Genomic DNA, 27998 nt, shown 5'->3' with positions numbered 1-27998 from the left:
ATATAGAAGCATGTTTTTTCAGATGAGTATCAGCTCATAAGTATATTTCTTAAAATTCATATAGAATTATTGGATGCATTGATGTAGTTTTAGACACATTGGAGCTTTACTACCATCTTAGCTAAATGTTGTACTACACTTTAAGAATTTTAATATTGTAATTAAGACCTTAATTGATTTGACTATATAAGGGCTGTGCCTATTAATTATTTTGTACAGTCTGATGAAGCCCTCCAAGGGTGAAAGCGCTTACTGGTCCTAAATAAAGAACGTTCCTGTCATTATATTTTGTGGAGCTATTGTTCTTACTGGACGAGCAGATTGACTTATTTTGCGAATATAATTGGATTTGTCAAGCCGTTGTGCTCCTGCGCTCTTGCTGAGGTTTTTATATTCATTTTATTCTTAGCAGGAACACTTTTTCTCCTGGTTGGGACATTGACGTTGCTTTACTATGCCTTTCTGTCTTTGCCTTGCAACTTGATAGAGTTTCTTTGTGCTGTTTGCTGAGTCACTTTCCAGAAGCTGGTAGGTGTCTATGATGCCTTGTTCTTTGTTATTGCAACTACTCTGCTAGCCTCTTTGTTAGCAAACATATATCCCTTCTTAGTCTGGTCTGTTGTATCTATCGCCCACTCTTTTTTGCTCTCCTTCTTTAATTTGGTGACTTCCTGGACTTCTGCATATCGCCTTCCAGCTTTTCTCATGTACTTTATTTCCAGATTCAGCTACATATCTGTTCTATAGTCCTCACATATATTAACTCTTGGTGCTGTCAGTCTTTTTCATCTCCACTTGTTTCCTCTTCTTTCTGATGTGCAAGCTCCCTGAGTATTTCCTTGAGATCTTCTGCTCAACTTCTAGGTTTTCAGCCTAGTCTCTGTTGACCTAACCTTTAGAATCTCATTTCTCACACTTGCTGGTTTGTTCAAGTTACATTTTTATTTGAGGTTCCTTTCTTTTTGCTCAGGGTCAGTGATTAAAGTTGGATTTACTGTTAGAATGTTGGTCTTGTGGTCTGTCTGTGATCTCTGTGCCCCTTCCTTTCCACTCTCTTTTCAGAGAATGATGAAGAGATGTGAGTACTCAGGAGGCTGTCTAATTTTCTGCTGAGAAGTTGTCACTGTTCATTCCTGTAACTTCAGCAGAATGAAGGGGCTAGCTGCCCTGGCCACAAGCTGTCAGGGGATACACAGGTATGTGGGATTGCAATAGCAACATTCATTTATATATACCAATACTGATTTTGCAGTCATGGCTGAAGCACTGGGCATTGTAATTCAACCATAACTAGTTGCTTGCTACAGTGTGCTACAGTTTTACATGAAAAGACCATTTTTTTCTGAAAGGGCATAGTTCTCAACTTCCTAGCTTAGGAATCCTGGACAAAGCCAAAAATGGGGTTAATTGGTCAAAATCAAAATCAGGAAAATTTTTAAATATTACTCTAGTTCACATTGGGTTTCAGAACTACACAGATCCATTGGTTGCAACCTTCTTTTATTAAAGTAAAAGCTATTAATTTTCTTATGGTACACAAGTGGTTAAAAGTTATGCCAGGTAAGTCAGACTCTTCTTTTACCTTTTTCATCAAACTCTGTCTGTAATCACTTTCTGGCCTACACAATTGTTGTATTACGGTTTCATTTATCACGCATAATTAACTGCATTCATTTGCACAAAGTACATTTCAGTATTCATTTTTATTCAGGAGCTGCTGTTGATTTTAGCCATAAAATAACAGCACTAAGACATGATATACAATCAAACGCACTAAGGTGCAATAGTAAATTTAGTGATTATCAGAAATGCAAGTAAGAAAGTATAAACAGATGCTAAAAGTCAAAGTAGAGGTGAGTTTGTGTGTGTGTGTGTGTGTGTGTGTGTGTGTGTGTGTGTGTGTGTGTGTGTGTGTGTGTGTGTGTGTGTGGATGTTTAGGCAGTTAGAGACAGTGAAAGGTGGAGGGGGAAAAGAGAGTAAATGAATGGATATATAGACACTTTTGCCTTCCTTAAAAGGTAACTATCTAAAATAATGAGCCAACCACAGACACTAAATAAAATAAAATAGGAAACTAAGAATACAGAAAGCAACTATTTCCTCTAAAGAGATGTTACAGAACAAAATAACTATGCAACTGTTTGCTTTGAAAAAGACTAATTTGTTAAATTGCTTACAGTTGTAATTTATACCCTTAGTGCTTCCCAAACGGAGTACTCTGAACTAAAGTCTCTGTATCACAACGTTTCCTGTAACCTGGACATTGGTTGCAGAATCTTTTTTATTGCAGCTCTGTAAATGTGTACATACCCTTGCAGTAGACATGAAAGCTGATTAATTTCAGTTTAAAAAAACATTAAACCAGATTATATAATATAAAATATGATTGATAGGAACTAATACAATAGCCTTACTGGGCAGAGGAAGCAATTCTCTGCTACCTTCTTATGATTTTAATATATTACCCAGGTAAAACAGCTAGTCAGAAATGTTTCTTTTTGAGCACCAATCTGGTAACTCATGAGAGCAGGAAGATTAACAGTGTAGTATCCCTTAGAACAAAAACTGCAAAGTGGGTGTATAGATAACCACTAGGGTGGGACGCAACTGATGGGGGGCAACAGTGTGGGACCTTATAGTAGATACTGAAAAAAATTGCTGCTTTCCTGCTAGTTTTAATAAAATTGATGATTGCATGCAGTAGTAAATGTGGAAAAGTGTGCTTTAAAGTAAGGGTTTCACATCTCCAATTAATTTCACATTTATAAATAAGATACTTCCATTTTTTTTTAAATATTCAATATTTTACATCATTAAAATGATGAAGAACAGGAAGGATTTTATTCTGTACATTCTTCAAGGTGTTTGTTTCTTTTTCTTCCATATTGGTAAAACTATTTTTCTTTTTGTGTTAATATAAATGAATGTTGTTACTTCTATGCATCAGTTCTTAGTAAGAAAGCATAACATAAGATCATTTTTAGTTTCTTCTTGAGGAATGCATAATTTTGTATACCATTTTTATAAATTATTTTCATGTTTAGGATAATAATTTTCTGCAACTACATGAAATGTGGAAATATCAGTCCTAGATCCTCTATTATCTAATAAGGAGCTGAGTAGTGAATGAACCTTGTTAGGATGGAGTCAATGCTTCCTACACCCTCCCCTTTGAAGTTGTAGTTTAATTAAAAAAAACTCTATTTTACTATTGCACCACAATATTTTTGTAGCAGTAGCTATGCAAATCAATGATTAAGCAAAGTCTGAAGCTTCAATAACCAAACATTGCAGGTACAAATAGGGAAATATAAAAGCTTGCAAATAATGTTGGGTGAAAAATTATACTAAATCCTCGCCTTCTTTAGAGACAAAAAGCTAAAGATGACTCTACCAATACTATACTGAGTGGTCTTCTTTCTTAAAAGTGAAAAGCTGAAGATGACTCAGAGTTGTAGCATTTATATAAAGCTTCTCTCAGAGATTCTGAAGGTTCAGAGGATCATAGAATCATAGGAATTTACTAGGCTAATGATCCTCAGGCCCTTGCAAGCCTAGGCAAGTTCTACCCTTATTTCAACAATCAACACGAATTTCCCTGTCCAAGAGGGACACAGGTGGAACCCCTGGAGTAAATTTATGGTTAACTATCCAATTGTCCAGATTGAGTTTGAAGAGGGCCAATGAGGTGATCTGTTTGCCATGAAGTGGGGGTCCATTCCAAAGGTGTGGTAACCTCTGGGAGAAAAATCTGTCCCTCCAGCATGTTCTATTAGTGTCTCATACCAGGTTAAGGTCTTTAGAACGAGTACATCATGTGCCATTTGACTTGTAGATATGCAGCATTTCCAATAAAGCAGAATCATAGATTGCCTTATATGCAAGACCTAGATCACTTCTGAGTAGTCTGTATGAAACAGAATAAAGCGACATGATTTCAGATGATCCACTTAGGACAGATGCTGAAGACCCTGAATTTTCCTTGTGAGAACCCTTTGCTGCATGTACTTGGAAAGGTACATACCAAAATCAATAATTTGTCTGATGAGGGAAGAGTACAGAGAGGTTATATAAGATGAGATAGCAATATAAAATGTCCTTACCACTGTGGAGACATGGTGATCAAAGGTAAGGTTACTGTCAACCTGTGTGCCCAGCTCTCTCACCACTGAGTGCGTACTTATAGTGTTGTTATTGATGTGGCAGTTTGCAGGAACATTGTACTTGCAGAAAGGGATGATAATAAATTTTTTGCATTAAGTTTAAGGCCATGACTTTGGCACCAATCATTTGTTTGTGTAAGACCCTCTTGTAGGATGTTGATATTGTTTGGAGATTCTATGACTGGTCCCAATTTGTAGTCATCAGCAAACTTTGTCACATACCTTTAGTTTTAGGTTGTACTTTGGAGAAATAAATTCCAAGAAGTAGAGGTCCCAGGATTGATCCAACTGTTAACATTTTGTAAACTCAAAACAGTGATTGCTAGTGTTTAAATAATAATAATAGATATCAACAATAGCAGTTAGCATTATCTATTACCTTTCTATATATAAATGTCAGATTATAAACTATTGTTGGGCCTCACAGATGCTGAAGGATTTTCAAGCATGGTTTACACTCTTTTTATAAAATCAATTGATGCCTCATACCTTTTCATAATAAACTGGATCATTTTACAGCTTCATTTTTTTTCAGAATAAGTGGTAATAACTAACCAGGGGAATTCTTGACAGGCAGTAATCTGTGAATAATTCAACAACAGTGAACATGATCAGTGCTTTATCTGGTTTCAGAAATGAAATTTGATCCAAAGGATTCATGACTGGACTTATTGGAATAGGCCAGTTTGTCAGCATTTTGAATGAAGTGGTATCAGAGAAACAGGCCTATAACCAGATGGGGTCATAGTGCTTAAATAAGAATTGTGTAACACATTAATGAGGGAATTTTTAAATGGGAGGGCAATTTACATGAGTTGAATTCTGAATGGGATAGGCAGTTGTTCTAAGGCTACATATAAAGCAATACAAATGCTGTCAGGACCATGGATCTTTTTGCTGGGGCTTTTCTTAAGAACCATGCAAACTTCTTCCTCCCACACTAGCTTATCAAAGTATAAAACTGCTCTTGAGTGATAATTATCAGGTCGATTTTCATCAAATTTAAAACTAATTTGTTGCTTTCAAACGGAGAATATTTACAAGAGCATAGTTCCTCATACATTTTGCCTAAACTGCCTTAATATTTTGAAGTGACTTCTTAATATGTGTGATATATATTTTGATTCTTGTCTAAACCTGTGTGAAAGCCTTGCCCTCAAATATAACTGAGTAGCTTAAAAGAGAATTTATCTGGTGCCCCATCACAGATGAAGGCTTTTCCTAAATGATTAAATAAATTATAAACCTATGTGTTATTTTAAGACTATTTTAGTCACCTCTATTGTCAGATCAGCAACACAGATAAACAGATAGACTTTGATTAAGGACATTATTTGAGTAACCAGATTATAAAGTAATGAAACAAAACCCACATTCCATGCATAAACATTAAAGAATACAAATTTTCCTACACCAGTAATATTGATGAAACACAACCATTTTCCACTCCCATTGTTCAGTGTGTGACTTCAAACACCACCTTTAGGTAGAGCTTGTTACAATTCAGCCTTCCAGCTGACTTAATGAATTATAAAATTTCACTCTCTTTAATCTATTTTCTTGCAAGAATAATATGCGAGAACCTAGGCATTGCATTTCCTGAAGATTACCTTAATATTTTGCTGGCATTCCTGAAGTATCACATTCCAGGGTCTACTTCACGATGTCGAAAGCCAACAATATCGAAGCTAATATTGTCGTCACCACAACATCGAAAGCAGAGAACATTGTGTAGGTAAACGGAAATCTCTGTAGGGGGAGATTTCCGTTTACTTCAATGTAGTGCGGTCTCATAGTTGGAATATTAAAGTGGGGAGTGTGGGGGGTGCATCCCCCCATGTGGGGAGGACTTGCCCCACTGCCTACACTAGTTAGTTTTTATTTTTGTTTGCTTTTTGTTTTTTAAGTGTTATTTGATGTTTTACTACATCGATCACTAGAGGTTGACTTTTAGTGATTTGATGTAGTAAGATTTCGATAACGTGATATAGACCCAAGATCTGATCTGGTATGACTATTTATTTATAACAAGAACTCATTTAAGATATATACAAACATATAGTCAGTTCATTTGTAACCTACCCCAGTCTTTGGAGTGGAGTAAATGTGACGAGGTATTATTATCCCATTGAGGCTCTCCAGTACCTATGGTCACTTTCATTTCAGATGATGCATTTCAGTGAAAGAAACCATAAAGCATGTGAAGTACTTGGATAGTGAAAGAAGTGTACAACATGCAAAACATCAAACATTTTTACAATATATGATGCTACAATATCTAAAATAAAAAAAAAAATCAGGCTTACTAGAGAAAGCATTTTCTCATGTATAAGAAACCATTAGCCCAAGCAGAATTTTTGTAAACTCTTTGATGCTATCTATCATGCAGTCATTCTTCAGATAATGACTTGTAAAGTCATGTGTAGTGAGTTAGAATTGTTTATATTCAGTTTTAGGTTAAGGTCAATCCCCAATTTAAAAGGCATAGGAATTTGAAAAGGAAGTAGTATAAGGCACCTTTAATCTATTTTTTGTTATCCTGTTGTTACTCGTCATACATGTTTCCTCGAAACCTGCTTTTTGCAGCTTTACTGGAATTTTGGATTTTTCTTTTCATTATTAGCCATCTTTCTTCCTCTTGGAGTAGAGAGAAATCCATAATTGTTTACAAGTGAAGGGAATTCTGAAGCTATGCATTTGCATTTTGAACAGGGCTTCCTTTAACCTGTGACATACATATGCAGTTTTGCTTTAACAGGTACTGCCTTGGACTGTCAACAAAGACTGCCTTTTGAAGACTCCATATAACTCAAAAATTGTATACAAGCCCTTTTTTAAATCATGGTCTTTTCCATCATTTTTGCAACACAAAATATATGGATTCTTCAGGATAGTTTGAAGTTTCTTTTGAAATACCTTGTTTCCTAATGTGATTTAAAGCATCTTTGATGTATTTGGGATATTTATGACTTGGACATTAAGCTTGGTAGTAATTTCTTCTCTTTCTGCCTGAAGGATTGTTTGCTTGTCTGCTTTTACAGTGTTATAGTTTGATAGCAAAATACCAAGTTTGCCAAGAGTACTAGATAGTAGTATTTGTGTGCTGTGAAACCTATGAACTTTTAATGTTTTTTTTTTTTTTTTAAATTGAGAAACAAGTTTAAAGACCCTTTGTAGTGATGTTATTATCCAAAACTTTACTACCACCCAAAATGCATATTTTACTTTATTTGCTTTTCAAAGTCAAACAAGAAGTTGAATCAAAGTCATAACAGAGTCCTGCTTATATTTGATTTCCGTTAAGATACCACATAGAACCTTTCTCAGTATAATACAAAGTTGCATTGATAAAAGTAACCCATTGCATATATTAAATTCACCCAGAAGGGAAAAGAGGCATTTAGATGTTTTTTGTTGTTAATTTTTTCACTTTCAGATGGGAAGTTTTGATTCAAGTATTTACTATGCATAAGCAAATTTTTGGTAGACTAAGATGCAAAATATGAAGACTAAAACCATCTATGTGTGATTACATTCCCAAAGAATTAACATAAAAGATGTGTGGTCACTGTAAAATAATTGCTCATGTAAGGTTCAAGCCCCATGTACCAGAGATAATGAGGGTCTGCCCCATATCCCAAATGTCTACATATACTAATTGTAAGGTACCAACTCTAAGAAGAGTGCAGAGATATAAAATAAATGTAATCCACTTCATGTCTATTCTTCAACTCCCATGACCCAAAAACAAAACACAAGTTTCAATGTAAAAAAGCATTCACATCATAAACACACAAATGTTATTTTATAAATTCTGTGCTAAGATAATAGGTAAAACAACTAACTGTAAGACTCCCCTCTCACAGCTATTTTCAGCAAGAACATATCTTTACTGAAAATTATTATTTTAATTTAAGTGATACATTTTGAAAATAAGTGACAACATTACTTGCATTCAGCAAAGTGACTGAAGCAGTAAATAAGTCAAAGCAATCATGGGTAATGAACTACATTAAAACTATTATCATGAAGTTTAATGTACAACTAAGTGTTCACAGAGAAAATAGGGATCTTACTTCTTTAGGTGATATTACCTTAAGACAAATCATTAATAAAAAAAGTGAATACAATGTTAGAAAATAAGTAAATCTTCACTGAAGAAATAAATAAACCACTTAGGGAAAAACTCAAAATGTAAAAATGAACCAACAAAATTATGAAAGTATTTAATAAAATTGGACAGAACATGAAGTTCATTTCAAATATGTCTGTAAAGGAGAATGACCACAAATCTGATGATTTCTTTATTACACAAGTTAAAATCAAAAAGGAAGAAAATGAAGTTACCAGATTTTTTTCTGAAATTTATTATGCACTAACCTGTTGACAAATATAATAGTGTGGCTGAAATAATTTGTGGAAGTTCAAAATCTCCTTGGAAACAAATAAAAGTAGAATTTGAAATTAAGAGCTGCAACTCTATGTTTAAAAATGCTCTTTGACTGCATTGATTTTTGGATTTTCAACATTTAAGGTTTGGATATTTCCATTATTTTTTATTTTAGTATTATATTAAAGTTTGTTGTATTTTAAACTTTATTTTACTGCAAAGTTCTTTTCTTGAAGTCTTAAAAGTTGTTGGCTAGGATCAGTTAGGAATACTCCTTTTGCATTTGTTGATTGAAAGGGAATTAGATCTAGCTAATTAGTGGAAGGAGCTGAGAAACAGTTCTCTTATTTAGGATATTCACTTACATTCTTCTTCAGCTACACAATCTCAGAATTTAAAAATGCTCTTTGCATTGATTTTTGGATTTTCTACATTTAAGGTTTGGATATTTCCATTATTTTTTTTATTTTAGTATTATATTACAGTTTGTTGTATTTTAAACTTTATTTTGCTGCAAAGTTTTTTTCTTGAAATCTTAAAAGTTGTTGGCTAGGATCAGTTAGGAACACTCCTTTTGCATTTGTTGATTGAAAGGGAATTAGATCTAGCTAATTAGTGGAAGGAGCTGAAAAACAGTTCTCTTATTTAGGATATTCACCTACATTCTTCTTCAGCTACAAAATCTCAGAATTTAAAAATGCTCTTTGACTGCATTGTATTTTGGATTTTCTACATTTAAGGTTTAGATATTTCCATAATTTTTTTTTAGTATTATATTACAGTTTGTTGTATTTTAAACTTTATTTTACTGCTAAGTTTTTTTTTTGAAGTCTTAAAAGATGTTGGCTTGGATCAGTTAGGAACACTAATTTTGCATTTGTTGATTGAAAGGGGACTAGATCTAGTTAATTAGCTAAAGGAGCTGAGAAACAGTTCTCTTATTTAGGATATTCACCTACATTCTTCTTCAGCTACAAAATCTCAGAATTTAAAAATGCTATTTGACTGCATTGATTTTTGGACTTTTTCACACCCACCTACCCATTTCTTGTTGTACTTTTAAACTTGGTGTTTTGAGCTGCCTGTCCCTACTGTAAATTACAGTTTGTAAGCCCCCCCATGCTAGTTCTACTGAACACTGATAGTGCAAAGTATAAGGCACTTCCATTAGATTCATAAAGCTTGACTTAGCTTCTGTTTCATATAAGCCTATTTTAACTAGTGCAAATTACAATATTTAGAGTGTTAATTTGAATTGTGTATTGCTCTTTTTTTCATTTTTCCTTGTTTTATCCAAAAGTCAAGTGTTTGGATTTTTAACTTGGTCTGTGACATTAGTCTTGTAGTATCTCTAACAGTAGTGGGAGAATTATGACTAGTTGCTGCAGGATCTGAGCCTCATTTACTTCATTTCTGTTGCTTTTTATTGTTTGCATTTTACTTGGTCTGGGGGCTTAGTCTTGTAGTATCACTCACAATAGTGAGAGCATTTTGAATTGCTGCAGGATCTGAGACTCATTTATTACATTTCTACTGCATTTTTTTTCTGTTTGCATGTTTACTTAGTCTGGGAACCTTAGTCTTGTAGCATTACTCACAATAGTGAGATAAACGTGAATTACTGCATATATATATATATATATATATATATATATATATATATATATATATATATATACTTATACTGCATTTTTACTATTTACTGGTTAGATTCCTGTCTAACTTATCTGCTATAACCTGTGCTGAACTGTCAGCAGTGGTTTACAGTAGCCTGTAAACAGGCAGGCATCTAGAGATATAATTTTCCATATAAAACTTACTCTGCTATTTTCTCAAGTATCGAGCAGAGTGAAGAACAGCTAGTCTGCCCATTGAGAAGCATTACCCGAACAGTGTTGTATTAGATCAGTCCTAGGCCTCTACCTCCCAGCCCAACAACTCTACACCTACACTGCACATCCCCTCATAGATCACAAAAAAAAGGACTCACAGCCATGTATTCCCACTTTCCTACTGTGCCTGTAGTCAGCCTGGTTGAAATGGGCATTCTGAGACAATGAAGATATTGCTTCATGTTTACTGAAAGCCATCTTATTCTTAAGTAGATTGCTTAAGATTGCAAGAAAAGTAATTGCAATATGTCTTTGGGGAAGCAAAGCTCTCACATACAGACACTGATGTCTCTAAAGAGATTGCCAGTAACACACACTCCACCTACTATGGATCAGATACAGACTTACTTAAATGCAATATACACAAACCTCAAAAGCTTCCCATAGCAACCACCAAAACAATCTGCAAAGACAACACTCGCCAAGACACATGCAACCACATCACACAATGTCTCAACCTTTAAACCCTTAGGACAAACTTCCACACAACACAATACATTGGTCATTGGAGACTCTATTGTGAGACACATGGATGCCAGCCTTACCAGGCAGAGCAAGGAGGCAGTCACTATTAGCTGCCTATCAGGGGCAAGGATCTGCAGATCACACATGTACATAGGACATTGAACCACAACTACTAGCATGACTCTGTCATAGTTCATGTGGGTGCTAATGACCTGAAACATAGCTCCTAGGACTATATGGAGAGATATATGATAGAGCTTTTATATTATGTGTCCCATGCAGGTATGAGCCAACACTGAACAATATTCTACCATCTCCAAGGATGATGCCATAATTTAAACAGAAGATGGTTAACTTTAACATTTGGCTTATCTACTGGTGTCATTCTAAGGGGTCCGATATTTGTCAACTTGGCAAAATATAATTGACAGACCATCCTGCTTTGCCAGAGATGGTGTGCATCTATCCTTACTAGGCTTTTCAATAGTAGCCAAAACATTATCCACCCCTATAGTGCCTATTTTAGGCAATGGCAATCTGATAAACCTTCCAACATAGTATATTCTATGCAAGATAAAATAAAGGTGTTCCTGCTCAGTGCTAGGAGTCTTGACAAGAAGCTCTAATCTTGACAAGAAGCTCTACTCCCTGGAAGAACTTCTCACCCTAGAGTGTGCTGACATCTGTTATGAATTATAGCCATGGAAGGCACCCCATCAGTACAAGGATATAATGCCTTCCAAATATTTAAACCAGCTTTTGCAAAGGAAGGTACAAAAGTTGGAGGTATATCAATCTACATAAAAATTAATCATAAGTCAAAACTAGACAAACAATATATATCTACTCCATGTCCAACTAACCTTAGGTAAATCCTAGTATCATATTCTTGCTACTTATAGATCCCAATCTATGACCCAGGATAACCATACCACATACTTAAATGTACTTGAGTCACTCACAGTTCAGTCCAACACCATACTCATGGGTGATTTCAACTATGTTACCATAAACTGGGATACATGCACAACTACTAGCATGCAGGTTCAAAGATTCCTGGATTTTGTCAATGCAAACAGCCTGTAACAGCTAGTCTGCACACCTACTACTGTGCAAGTATTCTGGATCAAATACTCACAAATATGAGGGAACAAAGCACCCCTCCCCCGTGTAATCGCGTGTAATCCTGTGAGAAAATGAAAAGACTGAATGCTAAGAAAACCCCAAAACCTTTATGAATTTTTTCAAGGCTAACTACTTCCTATTAAGTGATAGCACAGCTAAATTTCAAAACCCATCTAACTCAGAGAATGTGATAGCCTATGTGGAAGTGTTTACAGAAACTCAGTTTAAGCAATGTAAATAACTACATAGGAACAGAACTACCAGACTGAAATAATATTAGGATAAACTCCAAAAACAAGCCCCCTTGGTGGATTCCCAGTATAAATAGGTTTTACAACAAAAGAGAGAAAATTCTGTCCAAAAATAGGAATGGCTATACCTCAAAAGACAAAAAGACTCCCTCATCAATTTCAACAAGCAACTCAGGGGCCTAATCTAGTCCACCAAAGCCAACATCATGGCAAAAATAGCCTCCCAGGCTAAGGATAACCATAAAATATTTTTGAGTTATGTATGCAGCCTTAAAGGGAACACCCAACAGTATGCTGAGCTAATAATAAATGGAACATCCATATCATATTGGAGGATATATAATATTTGCTGGCCAATAAATTTAGTTAATGTTTTACCCATTATCACCCCTAGTTCCCCTCACAGGTAATATTATTTATCTCTTCTCCACCAACTACCATTAAAGAACAGATCTTCACTGCACTCTCCAGAGCAAAAAACACTGCATCATTGGGTCATGATGATATCCCAGAATGCCTTGCAAATAACTTGAAATATGACCTGTCAGGCCAACTAGAATCTCCATTTAACCATGGCCTCCATGCAGCCTTCATCCCTAGGGAATGGAGGACTGCAACAGTCATCCCTCTTCACAGAGGCAGACCATCAACAGATGCAGGGAACTACAAATCCATAAATTTGACTACTCTTATATGCAAGGCTATGGAAAGAATTATTGTGGACCTGATAAACAAACACATATGAAATCTTCTAACACTGTAACCATCCCAGTTCGGTTTTGTCAAGGGCAGATCATGCCTACTAAACTTGGTGGACTTCTTCAAGAAGGTTACTAGAGCCATGAATAACGGCAAAAAGATACATACTGCCTACCTTGATCTGACAAAGACATTTGACACAGAGTCTCACTTGGGTAAAATAGACAAACTCATAGTTTTAGAAATAAATCTATATGTCACAAGATGGATAGCCACATGGCTCATAGATAGGATGCATGATGTTAGGGTGGGGGACTCCACCTCCCCATGTGGCATGTTCCTAGTGGTATCCCACAGGACTATGTACTAAGACTTCTGCTAAGAATATACTTTTTTTGACATCAAGACAAGTGTAGGGGTGCTTTGGCTGACCAGATTTTCTGATGACTGTAAGCTGGGTGCAATCATTCAATCCCCAAAGATGTAGATATCCGCCAGGGGAGGGGTGTGACACAGACTGAACCATGGCTTAACCCCAATGCAAAAAAGATGCATAATTATACCCTTTGGGAAGATGACTACCCCTTCAAATTGCAACATTGATAACACTCTCCTTAAAGTAGACCCATTGTATATGGGACTTTGGAACCCAGGTTGACAGTAACATGAAGTTTGATCACCATGTGTCCATAGTAGTTAGAAAATCATTCTGTGTGATGGAACTTATAAGTAAGAGCATGGCATCTAGATCTAAGGAGATCATAGTCTGACTATACTCATCATTAGATCAATAATCATGTACAACGCACCCTTTGGCATGTATCTGACCAGCCATTTGTAACAGCTGGAGTGGCCACAGAGGTTCTTCACTTAAAGAATACAGGGTGTAAATAATATTTCCTATGCAGACTGCCTCAAAGTCCTGTCCCTATACTTGATCTCCTATAAACAACTGAGGGGCAACCAATACCTAACCAGCAAGGCATTCTCCAATCCAGCCCTTATAGCTCTGCCACAGATTCGTAAAACAAGCAGCATTACCATTACCTGATCCAAGGATCTAAACCTCATCTGTGATATAACCAAAGCATGTTTGTGGGACAGGTATGTGTCTCAGAGATCACCCCTTCTAAGAAACAGACTCCCCATTCATGTGAAACAGAGCTCTTCTCTAAGAGTATGCAAACACAATTTTCCAGTGGATAGGAAATCACAAATTCTCCCCAAGTATGTTGCCTGCAGTCCTTATTGACAGGGGCAGTTTGTAGAAGCATTAATACACAGGCATCTGCCAAAGCTGTTCTAGCCTGTGGGTAGTGATAATTGGGAAAATTGGAACATGAATGGCTAGGCTAAAAAAAAGGTTCTAGGTCTGTTAACCTAGTAACCTCATATGATCCCAAGAGTCTATCAACAAACTTGGCTATAAAGAAAGAATCAGGATTATTCAGGAATACTAACAAAGTTTTAAAATTACTGAGGATATTGAAGATCATTCTCTTTAACCACTATTTAGGACAGGTTATGGGTCAGCGCATATTCCTGCGGATTTGAAGGTAGTGGTAGCAAAGCCAATTTTAAGCAGAAAGCCTCACATAACTTTAACAATAACTATAGACTAATCATCCTGCTGTTGAACATAAGGAACATAATGGCCAATGTTTTTAACATTTTATGAAAGAAATCAGGTCATTAGACATATGTAGCATTTATGAATGGGAATATACAGAATACTGCTCAGTACAGACATGCAACCAGCTATTCCATAACTGCATCCTGATAAATATGGAGAAAAGTAGCACTGTCAACAACATATATGCACTTCTCAGAACAAATTAAATGTTTAGATTTGTTCCCCTCCCCACAGCTTACTTTATGGGCACAACTTTGGTGAAGTAATAAGAAAAGTCTTGTTTGCTATATCACCAGCTCAGGGAAATTTTACAATATATACAGGATATGCATCGGGGATTTGTCCTTAGCCCTTATCTTTTAAAATAGCAAAAGATATATCTTACTGTCTTTACATACAGAATGTAAAGCTTGTTAAATTTGTTATAGTGAGGGATGGGACTGCAAAATTCTGCAAACCTGTTCTGGTGATTTAAAACACTGGATGAAGTAAAATCAAATAGTTATAAACATCAACAAAATAAAGTAAATGTACATTGGATAATGTCTAGTGGAGTACATATATTCACTACAACACAAAAGCATCAAATTTTACAATTAATAAAGGATTTGGGCATCCTTTTGATAAAAGGTCAAATTCTTAACTGTATATTAAGAACATGGGTAAAAATGCTTCAGGAGCACTGGCTGCAAAAAGAGACTTTTAAAATCTAGGGATATGGGCATTTTAAAAACAACGTATATATCTTGTGTTAGTTAAGACTGGATTATTTCAATGTCTTATGGCACTCATGCCACAGAAAGGAATAAGATAAACTTGAGAAGGTACAACAGAAATTTATTAAATGAATTGTAGGCTGCTCAGTGCTGAGCTATGAGGAAGGATTGTATCAACTTAATTTGTTTTCAGTGACATATAGATATGTAATGGATTACTTAATGAAGTTGTTGATATCTTTCAGTGATTTGTGTAAGAGGACAATATCTTCAATAGGGTGCTAGGAGAGATTTTTTTAGGTTATTAAAGAAATAACATAGAAATAATAGAAGATGGCCTAATTTAAATCAACTCTGGATAAGTTTTTGGTATTATGCCTATTAGATGAGAAATGCATATTTTAGACTATGTTGGAAACTTAAGACATTTTTAAGTGACAATACCACAAGTTAAGGAATAACTGTATAAAGTAATATGGATCCAAAACATTAATGATGGCTGTGTAATGAAAACTGTCTCTCCATAGATAATAAACAACCATGACAGCAGTTAACGTAAATTTGAGTAAAACAGGAAATCATAATATTTTAATTCTCAGAACTGTAAAAATTCATGAAGCACTCTTTGCATCTCTGATGTGAGATTCTGGCCCAACCTCTTAACCTCTAAGTATATAGGCACAGATATAATCCAAATTCAGAGGAAATGGAAAGCTAAAAATAAAGAAGCAAATTTTTTCCTTTTGTCAAAGTCATTTCATCTTGAAGGTAACAATACAACACATGTGAACAAACATTAGAAGTATGAATATGTGAATAATACAATAATTTCTTAAAAGATACATCACACTGCCAAGTACAATCAGATGAAACATGGCAGCCAATAGTGTCTTCCTCAGCGATAAATAAGAAAGGCTCATGATAATTTAAGATTAGTATTTAAATTAAGAACAATTTCTTTTGTAACGATTTTTAATAAATTTGCCTTAAATTGTTTTAAATCATGTATTTCTTATCTTGATTTCCTTAAACAATATAGTTGTCCTTGTGAATAGCTTACTGGATGCACCCACCTTCTTATTCTGAATTGAGTTTTCATTTAGAATTCAGACAATTTGATTTTCCTAATAGTTGTTTATTTGTTAGACTAATTAAACTTTTAAGCATTTTGTACAATAAAATACACAAAACTCAAAAAATTACAAGTGGAGGGACATATAACATGCAATGTTTAAGTTGTAATTAAATAGTGATTAAAACTGCAAGAGGAACAGAGTGAAAGGTATTATTAATTTAGATCAGATTAAGGTTTAAATACCACATTTAAATAATAATAACATTTATAAGGACATGGGGGGATTCAATAAAGACTACACATGCTCATTTTCCATGTAGGCATAGTGGCATGGTGATTACATGGAAGTAAGCAGATATGCAATCCAGTAAACAGAGCTGAGGGGCATGCATGAGCATGCAAACACAGAAGTGTCCATAGCATGCAAATCACCTCATAAGCAGGTAAAATGCATGCAAATGAGGCAGGTACGGTGATCCAGCAAGCAGATAGGCAGTTGTGCAGACCCCATCTTAGTGTCTGTAATGTACATGGAAAAATTCTGTGTACAGGATGTAAAAATGACACCAGAGGCTGTACAAATGTACTGACAGTGGCAGAAATAACATAGAGTATACAGATATGTACAAAACTAACCACCGTGTGTCCAAAGCCACATTGAAAATAATGTAAAATAATTTTATATTTTTTAATGTCCTTGTTATGTTTGTTATATTTATATATATATATATCGTTATGGAAAAACATATATAAAAATATTGTAATAATCAGAATTTGTGAGTATGTAACAGTAATGCATTATAGGACCCTGTGTGGAGTATGTACAATGTTAGACTGCTGTGGTTGCTAATGAGGCAGGGCCTGAAACTGTGTAGTTTCAAGGTACTATGCATGGATATGTATGCAAAAGAGCTGGGGTTACTGAATAGCACAAATGGGTATCTGTGTCCACAGATCCCATCCGTGTAGGCACAGAACAGTGTTGGTGTCCACAGAAGAGGTAGCTGACATCAATAGGGGATGTGTCCGCAAACCTTTTAACTCATTCGAGGTCAGAGGTGCCTGTTTGCATGCCATACTACTGAGCTGAGCAGGGGGTATGTACACTGACTGCTAAGATGTGTTTACCTTTGAGGCATGTGTTTTATCGTGTTTGCACATGTTTGAATGTTGCACCATTGTGCTGAGCGTGACCTTCCATGGTGATGTGTCTACTGACTGCTAAGCATTGTTTATCTTTGCATTGTGGGTTTGTGCTGCGCGCTGCAGTGCTCAGGAAGGAATGCTGTAAAAAAAAAAATTAAAAATTAAAAAAAAGCTGTCTGAGAAAGCCAATGATATATTAATTACTGATGAGCTCTGTTTCACTTAAACTAGGACCATTACACCCCTTATTGATGTACTTGACATGTGAAATGTATCATAGGTAACCAACCACACAGGCTACACTTACAGCAAAGTACTGTAAAGGTTGCATACATCCTACAATCTGATTTCCCCCCCATACTCTGCACCATTGGAGTACAGATTTGGGAATTTTAACTGAGAGAATGCTAGGGACTACGGAGAGAATACTATGGGATGCTGCAGGTCTGCTATGTATGTATGTGCTAGATGCTGAGGTAAATGGAGCTGCTGCCTAGACTGAGAAGGAGAAGAGTGTTCCAGCCAGGGTAACCTACCCGGAGCTACATGAGCTGGAGATTGTAGAGCACTAGAGGGTAGACAGGAACATACAACAACTCACTGAGCTCTATCAACCTCAACTCAGACCCAGAGTCAGCAGTGTGGAATCCATCCCATTGGTAACAAACGTATGTGTAGCCCTTAGGATACTAGCTACAGGTACTTTCCAAATACCAACTGGGGACATGATGGGGGTCTCACAGGCATCTGTTTTCGGGGTAGTCCACCAGTTCCTGAGTGCCATACTACCACATGCCAGTGAACACATTTACTTTCCCCGCACCCCTGAGGAGGGGGCCAGCAGTATGCTACTCTTCTAGTGTGTCGCACACTACCATGAGGTACTGGGTGCAATAGATTGCACACATGTACAAATCAAGGCACCAGCTGGTGAACAGGCTAGAATCTATGTCAATCAAAAGGGGTACCACTCCATCAACTGCTATGTTGTGTGCAATCTCCAGGACATTATCATGAATGTGTGTGCTGGCAGCCCTGGCAGTTATCACAACTGTCATATCTGGCATGTATCACAGCTGCACCAAATGTTTGCTAGGGGCAACATCCCACACAGCCATTTACTTGGGGATGCTGGCTATGCAATGGAACTGTGGATGATGACATCCATCAGAAATGCACATGCACAAACTAGGAACGTACTAGAGCATATGTTTGGGCTGTTGAAGTCATGGTTCTGGTTCCTTGATATATCTGTTGAAGCCCTGCAGTACTCTCCAGCCACATGTGCACAGATGTCCAGAGTATGTGCCATGCTACACAATATGATCTTGCGAAAATAGCTGCAGCAGGATCAGCAAAGGGAAGGGATATACAGCCCCCCACCAGTGCCTAGGTTACCACAGCTGCACCCACATGGGGACTCAGAGGAGGAACCCCCCCCCCCAGGCTTTCCTTGTAGGCAGATATAGTCATGCTCAGTATGCCCTGGCCTTGGACAAGAGACAATGCATAGCACATGTACTGACAACCTAGGGCCCTAGGGACTGACACCTTACTCTGACTCGCATACCTATTAGTAAACATGATGCCACCCAGACCACATAACCTGTACCTCATCATGTATTGACTGTGGACTGTGTGCATCAGACAGAATTATCCCCAAACTGCAGGTCTGTCAACTGCTGCATTCACAAGGTAAGTCACTCTCCTATACTCTACTTGCAAGGGGTATTACAATATGGTAGCATATGTATGGACCTGCCACATGTATGGAAGGGAATATAGTGGGGACTATATAGTGTGCTGCTGGGCTACTTGCAGAGCTCTATAGTGGGCTACTGGGCTACTTGTACAGATCTAACAGCCACTTGGGACACAAGGTACTCTGTTGACTAGTATGTGCCCCATAATATCCACTAGGCCACTTGGCTGGAAACTCCATGGCATTATTCCAGGAAGATCCCAAACACTGGGGTCACAAGACAGTCACACCACTGTCTATGCCAGCAGAGCATAGGCTGGTTGTCCCCCACTCCAAACACATCAGTCTCCCCATACAACTGCTGTAACAGTAAGTCTGCAATGACATACCAGTAGACCAGACAGTTGTTGTATGTTGTTGATAGTGTGTGGAATGAAACCCCTCCATTTGGCAGCTGGTGTGGCTCACTGGGTCAGGGACAGTAGTATGGGCAATGTTTCTGATGGTTCGAATCTGGCAGCATCCAACATCTTTTGCATGTCAGGTACTCATATGGTGATAGTCCCATAGACTGTCATAACCCCTCAATCTGTTTTTGCAAGAAAGCTGGACAAAGCCAGAATGAATGGGGTCACAAAGGGCCATACCTACAAACTGGCATTACACATGCCCTGAGTAACCTAGCAGGTGGCTAGTATAACAGCAGGCTGCAACAGGTCAGATTAGCTGCAGACTGTAAAGGTCATCACTTAACTATGTCAGTAGTTACAACAAGTCAGTGACTACTGTTTACAGTGTAGTACTGGAAAACCAAAAATATTTGAGGAACACAGCATACGTATGGGGTGAAATGCTGGACATTTTGCAAAAACATTTACAGGGAGAGGTATGAAGACTGTCACCCTGTGTGTGGTGTTATATCATGTACCCCATCATACATCTCAACCTCTTAAAGTAGGAAATCTGGCCAAAGCCATGAATAAAAATGGGACCAAGGTGCACACATAGAGACAGAGTTTAAATAGTTGCTCCTAAAAGCATAGACTGTCAATAGAATTATAGGTCTTGCATTAGCATGAATCTCCTTATGTGTATGGAGTCTGAAACTCAAATGTATGTCACTAATTATTGACCTTAATCTTCACTGATCTGTCACTAATTTGTCAGAAAACCCCAATGTTATGTGAAATGGACCAAATATATGAGGCAAACTTCTAGATAGTCTGTGAAGCTCTGTATAGTTGTGAGGTTCATAGGTTCATAGGTTCATAGATTTGTACTAAGCTAACTGCTCTTGCAGCCATTTTAAGCCTAGCCAATTATCCCTTGTGAGACTTGAACCCCGCACCTTGTGTTTGTAAGGCAAACACCTTAACCATTAGGCCACCCTCCCAACCCCGGTCAGCAAACAGCCAGGGGATAGAAAATGCCTTGAACAATATCAGAGAACTGCAGTACTGTGGCAACAGGCACAGCCAATGGCCTGCAGCACACATAATCCTGGACTGGAGTACAGGTAGCCCTGGCCTGGAGTTACCTTGTCAGTACTGACAACTACACTGGGCATGCTCCTACACTTAGCTAACTTGAGCCCAAGTCTGTGGCCTCTGCCACCTAAAGACCTGCTATGTGGAAATATGTCTGTACATACATACAGCTACATATATTTATCTGTCTCTTCCTATCCCCCTCACGCTTGATTAGTGCCTCTATCAGTATGTGGCACATATATATATATATATATATATATATATATATATATATATATATATATAAACATGAGGGACATATAGCTATATAAACTACAATGATACATAGACTCCCTACATATATCTACATAACACATTCACATAACGTACACATGCAACAACATTTAAGGAGACATCCCTGTTATACACATGTATATAGATATTAATGGGTGGGGTTGTATAAATGACCCACTTACCGAAGAACGCTGGGGTTATCTGCACTTACACATCACAACAATTGCCTGACGGAACCAGACCAAGACCACAACAGTATATAACCCACTCACCCATAGACCCTTGTGCACTGTCACCCTGTAGACAGACTCAGGTACACAGGTGGTGTAATGTACAATGGGTGCAACACATGCCTTGGACAGGCCATATTATCCCTGCCACATGTTGGCCTATCGAACTGCAAATAGCCACATATGGCCAGACAGATAAATGTACACACATAACAGGGATATTGCCAGGTATCCCACCCCTAGGACACTAGATACAATAACAGCACTAAGCAGTATGAATCTGCAGGCCACACATGCTGTCTAACAGAAGGCCACTTTGTGTACTCCCCAAGTACTGTGCATGCAGCAATGTATACAACAGACATAAACTGTGGTAATTGAAAAAAGTACTGTGAGCTGCAGTGTGTAATGCTATGTAGGTAGGAGTTCTAATTTCACATCATCCAACTGTGTTTGTGCATCTATATATCCCCTCACAGCAGTATGGACATGCCCATATGGGCTATTTCTGTGCAATGGTATGCATTTTATGGTCCTGTGACTGGCTGCTGGCCTCTAAAGTCCCTCCTCCACAAGGCCTGCTGATGTCATCCACCTTAAGAGTGCTGGCTGACAATCTAATGACAGATAAACACCATGGTGTATGTGATAAGTACTGCACGCTATAGTATGTACTACTAGATAGGTAGGGGTTCTAATATCACATCATCTGACTTGTCTCTGTGTGTAAATATATCCCCATGCAGCACATCAGACAATCCCGTATGGGCTATCTCAGTTCAATGGTTATGCATTTTATGCCTTTTGACTAGCTGCTGGCCCCAACATTGCCCTCCTTTACAAGGACTGCTGATGTCATCCATCTTAAGAGTGCTGGCTGACAATTTGATATCAGATAAACTCCATGGCACATGCAATAAGTACTGCAAGCTGTAGTGTGTAACAGTAGATAGATAGGGGCTGTATTCTCACATCAACTACCTTCTTTCTGTATGTGTTTGTGTGTATGTAAATATTTCCCTTTGAAGCACTACAGTCATGCCTATCTGACTTATCTCTGTGCAATGGTTATGCATTTTAAGGCCCTGTGACTAGCTGCTGGCCTCAGCATTGGCCTTCTTTACAAGGCCTGCTGATGTCATCCTACTTAAGACCGCTTGCTGACACTCTGATATCAGATAAACTTCATAGCACATGCGAAACATACTGCAGGCTATAGTGTGTATTACTAGATAGGTTGGGATTTTAATCTCGTAGCATCCAACGTGTGTGTGTGTGTGTGTGTGTGTGTGTGTGTGTGTGTGTGTGTGTGTGTGTGTGTGTGTGTGTGTGTGTGTGTGTGTGTGTGTGTGTGTGTGTGTGTGTGTGTGTGTGTGTGTGTGTGTGTGTGCAAACATATCCCCTTGCAGCATTGGTTATGCATTTTATAGCCCTGTGGGTAGCCACTGACCCTACATCACCTTCATCTATATAAGCATAACTGATGTCCACTACCATCTAAATTTGTACGTGCAACATACCTAGGTGACACGTACCAAGGGTAGCAGACCTCATCACAGGGTATAAAAGCATGATGACGCTGACTGTCCCCATTGCCCTGACACACTGCTCTACTCATATGCACCTAGAGAGCCATGCTTGCATACTGGCATACCTTGCTGATGTCATATTTCTGTTGTGCTGCCTTGCCATCTTGTACCACTGTATTGCTGACATGTGTCCAAAGATGAACTGCTAAGACTCATGGGACACAAACATACACAGGTCTGTGATACACCTGTCATTCTGTAACACTGCCACAAAGTGTACCAACAGGTGACAAAGTTACATAAAGTTTGATGTGTAGTCAAGGTACATGCCAACATGCAGTACCTGTCGTGGCCCACAACAACTGTCATGGCATAACACTACTCCACTACACAAACACATGTAAAGTAATATAGTCATCCTGTGCATCAGACACATTTGTAGGTCCCTGCATTGATGGCATGGATGGCAGAGATGTGGCATGGGTATCATCACATGCACAGGGTGTGGCGTGGGGGTGCCAGAGGCCTAAGCTGTGCCAAACAGTTGACAACTGAGTTTGGTTTGAGTTTCACTTGAGCTGCATTTGGCTGTGTTTGGACCTTTGTCCACCCATTCATTATGGCTTTGCCCAGATTTATACTGTAGGAGGTTGAGAAGTATGTTAGGCATACCTCTCAACCAAACAGGGACGAATGTCCATGAAACAGGGACATAGCTAGAGTACATCAGGGACATTCAGGGACACTTTTACAATGTTAGACCTATGTATGTGTAACATTGACAGAACGAGAGTGGATGAATTGCAGTACATCATTTGATGTTACAGGAGTGTAAACCCTTACTTAGTGTCAATATGTCTTACGTGTAATCCACTATCTTTACTACAACAGGCAACCATTTTAAGAGGGATTGACAGGGACAGAGTAAATGTGATTCAAAGCACTGACAGTTGAGAGGCATGCCTGTACATGGTGGACAGCAGACTATCATTGACATGTCAATATCAAAGATCTAATACAAGCCTACTGTTTTAATCCCTGTTACCCATACCTCCATCCTTCCATCTACATTCCATTTTATGGAGAAATCTAATACATACCTGGTAGAGTGATGTATTCCTTTTTCTGAAGCATTCCTCTGCAAATGCTTTTTACAAATGCAGCCTGTGTGAGTAAAACTACATACATACCTGTTCCCCATAACCAGTTACTTGCCATTTGTAGGTAATGCTTTTTAACAAGTAATTGCTTCTGCACCAATCTGTGGCTCAGAATTGCTAATTGCATCCAAAACAGCTGCATTGCACTATTATTAGCCAATGTCTTGGCACCACAGTACAATATATGAGGCCTTCATGTAGGCCTTGGCCCTTTTCTTAGTTGTTGAGATGGACATTACTGAGTTGTAGAGACTACAGCATCACAGAGGGTAAGCACAAATACCGACCACTGTTATTTTTGCCTCATATGTTTGGTCAGTATCCCATGACAGTGTGGTCATCTGGCAGTTCATTGGCCAACATTATCGTATGAGGTCAGTAAGGGGAGAGAGATATGTGAATGTCACACCTTACTCATTAGAATATGCATGAAAATGCGGTAGCTGCGATTATCAACTTACTATCTTTGCAGAGGCAAACTGTGAAACATGTCCCTATCTCTGGGCCTTTGTCCTCCCTTTATGTATGGTTGTGTCTGGATCACCTGTTATAGGGGGTTGGGAGGTATTGTTGGTCTGTAGGAGCTACTATAACATATAGCTGTGTATGCTCCAGGCTGCAGACTAGGACACATAGGGAGGCATTTGAACACTTTGTAGGCCAGCAAGCTACACATGTAACTGTGGTAGTAGTGTCAGCCCTGTTGTTACAGCAGAGCCAAGATGAGGGTACCCTTTTCAGTCAAATCAATGTATGTGCTTAAGGTACATCTGTTATGCAACAGTGCCAACAGCAGATTAGTAGGTGATATATAGTTAGGCTATATAATTATGTGCAGTGTGTCCCTACCTGCAGGCCTTTGACTTGCAAAGTGGCAGACAGCTCAGTAGCAGTAAGCTATGGGGATTAAAATTGCAAGACTTAGTCAATACTTGCTGTCTTCACAACAATGTAATTGAAATGAAACACAATGGATTTAAACCCAGGACTGTATGTTGTAAAATGTACTATATGCAAGGCAGTTAACAGACTGAACTACTGAGTCAGTGCTGCAGGAGGTGTATTTGCCAGATATATGTGCAGACGTACAGGCTGTGACACACATTGTCTGCAGCCATCAGAATGTGCATGGCTTTCGGGGGGCGTGGCCAAGGATGAACACAGGATAGCAGCAGATTTCTTCAGCTCCACCAATTTCATTACACTGACAGGAATTAATTACTTAAAAAATTAATTTTTGAAGTAATTGTCTTTCTAAATACGTTTGTTTTATATAGTTCTTGAACTATATCTAAAAAAGAAAGGAAATCTTAACAATATTCCTGTCAGAAATCACGGTGGAAATTTTCCTGTCAGTTTATCAGTCTGAAATGAGTTCCAGTAAGACAAATTCTCAAGACTCCAGCATCAAGAAAGAACTTCAGTCTCTGATAATTATAATCCAGCAACTTACTGATAAAATGGATAAAATGGATACTAAAATAGACACCTTCATAGAAAAAACTATAAAACAAATAGACCTGTTACATACAGACCTGCAACAACAGAAGAACCAGATGACAGGCATAGAAGAAGCTGTGAATGACATGGAAAATATAATCCAAGAAGAGGAAATCAACATTGAGTTTCTGCTGAAACAAAATACACATTTACAAAACAAAGCTAGATGACCTGGAAAATAGATCTAGGTGCAATAACATTAGGATTTTTGGACTGCCAGAAAATATTGAAGGTAACAATATTACTTCTTTTTTAACAACTTGGCTCCCTAAAACTTTAGACTTACCAGAAGCATTCTCTTTTGGTATCGAAAGAGCACATAGATCTATAGCTAATACTAACTCTAACAAAAAATATCCTAGATCAGTTATAGTTAGATTTCTATCATCTTTTGATAAAGAGATGGTTCTTAAATCTGCTTGGGCTAAAGCTCCTGTTAAGATTAATGAGACAACTGTGCGTTTTGACAATGACTATTCTTCCATGGTAATAGCTAAAAGAAAAGTTTTTCTGCCACTAATAAGGGAGCTTAAAAAGCACAGTTTAAAACATACCTTCTGTTTCCTGCCAAGCTTAAAATCTTCCTTCCTGATGGTCCTAAGGTTTTCGATGATTTAGACTCTGCTTTACTGTTTGTCAAAGAAAATAGGATTTTGGATAAAATAGAAGAAATGGAATGGGCTAGTTCTTCATTAAAGAGATTGGCAACTGAAGCTTTGTGGAAGACTTCAGAGAAGAAGAAGAGACTAAAAAACAAATGATTTGTTATATGTTTGATTTCTCTCTCATAATTTTAGTTCATTATTAATCTTTTTGAATATAGTTCCTGCATTTCCAGAAAGCCACAAATATTTTGGAAATGATTTAATCAAAGTTATTCTCTATGTGCAAAGAAATGTTTTGTTTCATAACCAGTCAAAATACCTGAAGATTTAATGGCAAGCTGTGATTCAATTTGTTTCTCTTTCTGAAAAGAAGTAAGGCTAGTAATTTGATACATTTTTTTATCTTTACCTTTTTTTTCCTTCTCCTTTTATTATTTTCTTTGTTTAAACAATGACATTCTATTTAGATTATGTAGTGGGTAAAGGGTCGGGGAGGGCGGGGAGAGAACAGTAATGAAAATATCATTAATAGAATAATAACATATTTATTCCTTGTAAAAGTTTTTATAAGTTCTTCAAATGCTATTTCTAATTATACTTTCTTGATTATACTGCTTATGCCTGTTTGTAAATAATCTGTTATGCTTTAACTAATAATAATCAGAACTAAATAAGAGTAAATAATATGTTTTATTTTTAACTCTATTAATATAAACAGTAAGTAACATTCCATTGTATATACTTCTTACAGCTTTCTCTTACATTTTTTTATTTCTGCCTCACTCCCTTTTATTTTCTACTCTGTGTTGAATGTTGAGTTTGATTGCTTGTTGGTAATTTTGGGCTTAATTTCACTTACATAGAGGCTGTAATGATCTGTGGAATACATTGTGAAGGTTTTGTCATGTTTAGATGCATTTACACTGCTAAATGAATGTTTGTCACTAGTTTTTAATAAGTTTCCTGCCAAAATGTTAAGAGAGACAATCTGAGATGTGGGCTGTCTCATGCACAGTGTTCATGAGTTACTTCAGAAGCTTCAGCTCACAGAATTCTCACAGAGAAACTGAAAGCAGTTAGTATAACCTTTGACATAGTTATCACACTGACACACCACAGATTCAGGAAAATACTCTATTCATAAAATATGTCAGTTATAATGTTTTGTTTCATAACCAGTCAAAATATCTGAAGATTTAATGGCAAGCTGTGATTCAATTTGTTTCTCTTTCTGAAAAGAAGTAAGAGGCTGTAATGGTCTGTGGAATACATTGTGAAGGTTTTGTCATGTTTACATGCATTTACACTTCTAAATGAATGTTTGTCACTAGTTTTTAATAAGTTTCCCGGCAAAATGTTTAGAGAGACAATCTGAGATGTGGGCTGTCTCATGCACAGTGCCCATGAGCTACTTCAAAAGCTTCAACTCACAGAATTCTCACAGAGAAACTGAAAGCAGTTAGTATAACCTTTGACATAGTTATCACACTGACACACCACAGATTCAGGAAAAATACTCTATTCATAAAATATGCCAGTTATAATGAGTCTAAATGATGTAGTTTCTTGTAGTAAGTAAATGTCTTATTTTAGAAGGCATAGAAAATGAAACATTTATTTAAATGTTTTTGAAAATCTACTTAACAGCAGCATAATAATCTGTGTTAAAAATTTGTGTTTCAAACATATACTTTACTATAACTCATTTAATTCATCTGATTGACAAGCATAAATAATCTTATAACTCTATTCTGGAAGAAATGTCATGTGATATATTTTAAAGCAGTAGGTTAGCATGATTGTAAAATCTGGTTACTAAAATGTGCTTGCTGTGCATTATTTTGTATAAAGCAGACAGATTTATTCTAGGGACAGCAAGTAGGATAGTGCTCAACAAAGACACAACTCAGTGAGATCAGATATATATATATATGTGTGTGTGTGTGTGTGTGT

The sequence above is a fragment of the Protopterus annectens genome, chromosome 11.part0 (genome assembly GCF_019279795.1).
Source record: "Protopterus annectens isolate FY-2018-M chromosome 11.part0, PAN1.0, whole genome shotgun sequence".
Taxonomy (NCBI): Eukaryota; Metazoa; Chordata; order Ceratodontiformes; family Protopteridae; genus Protopterus; species Protopterus annectens.
This window is presented reverse-complemented; position numbering follows the sequence as displayed.